Consider the following 3081-nt stretch of genomic DNA (forward strand, 5'->3'; position numbering starts at 1 on the left):
GAACTTTGCCCCCACGGCCCTCCCCAGCCATGACCCCACCCCAGCCCACAGGTTCCCCTGCTCTCGCCCTATGCTCGCCACATCCAGACAGACGGGGCCCGCTCCGGGCCTGCAGACTGCAGCGTGGAGAATGGCATGGTCTGGGCTTTTCTGTCCTGCCTGGCTGCCCCAATCCCACCATGCCGGCCTCATTAACCTCGCGCCCTCGCCGCCAGCACCAGCTCCACCATTGGCCTGTCTCCAGTCCCTGTCCTCAGAGCCCCTGCCCAAAATGGAGCACCTGGCTGAGCCCCGAGCCCCTGCCCTCTTTACTGCCCACAGCCCACCGCATCCCGCCCACCTCCCCCCTTCCGGGTCACTCTAGGGTTCCTGGCGGATTCTTCTCCTGTGGTGTCCCCCGACCCTCCACGTCTTTCAGGGCCCAGGGGACTCCCCACCCCTGGCCTTCCAGCTCCACGGCCACCCCTGGCCATCCAGGGCCACCCTGCCCTTCACCATGGCCGTCCCTGGCCTCCTAGCTCCACTCTGTCCTTCCACCACAGCCACCCTGGTCGTCCAGGTCCACCCTGCCCTTCCACCAGGGCTGGCCTGGCTATCCAGGTCCCCACTGCCACCTGCCTGGACTGCAGACACCTCCTGCTTCGAGACCACAAGGACAGGTTTGCAGCTCAGACGCTTGGTGTGGGGTTTGCTCGGTGGCACAGGCTGGGCAGGGTCAGCCTGGACCACAGCGCGACAGCCAGCATGCCCCAGGCACCGCGAGCAGGGCTACCCACCTGGGGCTGGGCCCCACGCGCCTGCTGGCAGCTCTCACAGCTGCTTCCCACACAGGTGCCACGGGGCGTGGTGGGAGGGCTGAGGCTCAGGTGGAAAGTCACGGCTGACACCGGCAAGCGGGCACCGAGATGGAGGAGGTATGGACGGCGAGGCCGCCCGGCTCCGTGGGCTGCCGTGGGGACGTGAGGTGGGACGGCCGCTTCAGGGAAGGCTTTGGAGTGCTCGTAGAATGCAGCACGCTTGCTGGAGCCGGCAGATGGCATATTGGTTAGTCATTGGACTCCCACGTAGTCAACAGCTGTTCGAGTCCCAGACCCAGTGCTTAAAACTCAGGCCAGGCGCGTGTGCGTGCGTGCCCCAGATTCTGGGAGGAGAATGGAGGAGAAGGGATTGCGGCGTGGCCATCCCCCCGGGAGGTGCTGTCTCGCTTTCTGTCTCTCTGTCTCTCTCTGCCTTCCAGCGAGCACAAACAGACCCTGTAGTAAATAAATCTCAAAAAAAGAAAAGAACGCAGCACCCTTGCACACCTGCACGGCCAGTGAGCCGTGTGTCAGTGCAGACCTGGGAGGGACTCTAGTGTGTGGCCTCCAAGTCCTTGCACGTGAACGGCGATGGCAGCTGTGGCCGTCCGGGGCCATCTGGGTGTGGCCGCCTCAGTGGCACACGCATGCTGACAGTGCTGCGTGGCAGGCGAGGCCCCGTGGCAGGCACGGGTGTCATTCCCACCACCCTGAGAGCCCTGTAGTCACATCTCCTGGGAGCGGAGGTAGGACAACAGCCCCATGGTGACCCCAGTCTAGGGCACACAGCTAGAAACAACTGGAAGCCGACAGCGATGGATGGACAGACGTCCGGTCTGGCTGGGTTCCAGCTGCTACTGGCGCGCGGCCAAGAGCAACACATGTCTCCAAGACGCGACTCGGCCCCGGGCGCTGTGGGCAGCGCCCCACCTCTTACACGCACAGCAGCAAGCCGCCCTATGGGCCGGAAATCAGATCGGGGCAGCAGCGGGAGGGCAGAGCAGGAGGAGGTGCACGTGACAGAGACGCTCTCGGCCTCGCGCCAAGGCCCGTGGCGGTCCGGACTTGCCGCTCTGCCGTTGTGACGTGCCCACTTCACGTGCGCAGCTGCTACAGCGGTGAAGTTGATCGTGGCGAGAGACCGTTGTTGCTTGGCGTCGTGGTCAGCCTCGCTGCAGTGATGAAGAGCCCGCTCACCTGCACACCCCTCCTGCTCCCACACAGTGCCGGCGACCAGCCTCTGTGGCTGCTCCATCCCAAGAGTGGGAGCAGCCCCTGTAGGTGGCACTGTGTTCTCAAATGGAGGGACAAGGACGAGCTGGGGGGACTCCTGGGGCCTTGAAGTGGCCACTCAGGGTAGCAGGCATCAGCTCCCACACTCCACTGGCCCAAAATGCCTGGTGGCCAAGTCTGGCATTGACCAGGTGCGTGCCCTTCCCAGGGAGGGTGACGAGAGCCCTTCAAGGTGAGGGGACTGACCCGTTCTAGCTGGAGACCCCCTGGCCTCCCTGGGGACGGAATGCAGAATGCCAGGGTTCCCAGCTGTCCCAGGGAGGGCCCCCACTAGCACGGCCCGGAGACCGGGTACCAGTGCTGGGTTCCTGCTGCCTTTGGGCTCCTAGATCCACACACAGCTGGGGTGGGTGCCACGGGAGGAGGCCCAGGTGGCAGACACAGAGACCACGGAAGTTCCACTGGGAGAGCTGGGTCTTGAATCAGAGCCCAGCAGCCACGGCATGCCGTGGGAGTGGGGCGTCCAGCCAGCTCGGTGTAGGTGAGCAGACCCACCTGTCCCCTCACACCCGTGCCCTCCTAGGGTGCATCTGCGGCTCACGGGGGGCCATGCGGCAGGCCAGGGGAGGCAGTGTTCATCTGGATCCTCCCAGCAGGCCGTGTGGGCCGATGGTGGCCACGGCGGCTCCTTGGCAGCCCCAGCTCGGCCCGGAGAGTGCAGCACGGGTGCACTCGGGATACAGTGGACCCACGGAGGCTGGCAGGAACGGGCTGAAGGTGAGCGTCTGCAGGACCCATGGTGGGGCCTGGAGGAATAGGCAGCAGACGGAGATCTGGGAGGACAGGCCTGCGGACAGGCCTGGGGATGGGTGGAGCTGGACAGCGCTCTTGCACATGGGCACATACTGGGAAGCCACCACCACGAGGGAGGTGCTGGGTGCCAGGGAATGGACAACGTGAGCGGGCCACCCCTGCCGTCTCTGAGAGCATGCGGGGCTGGGACGCAGGCCGAGACGGGTCCACGAGGCTGCCACTCGCCCCGGCCAGCCCC

The sequence above is a fragment of the Tupaia chinensis genome, unplaced genomic scaffold, assembly GCF_000334495.1.
Source record: "Tupaia chinensis unplaced genomic scaffold, TupChi_1.0 Scaffold000355_1, whole genome shotgun sequence".
Lineage (NCBI taxonomy): Eukaryota > Metazoa > Chordata > Mammalia > Scandentia > Tupaiidae > Tupaia > Tupaia belangeri.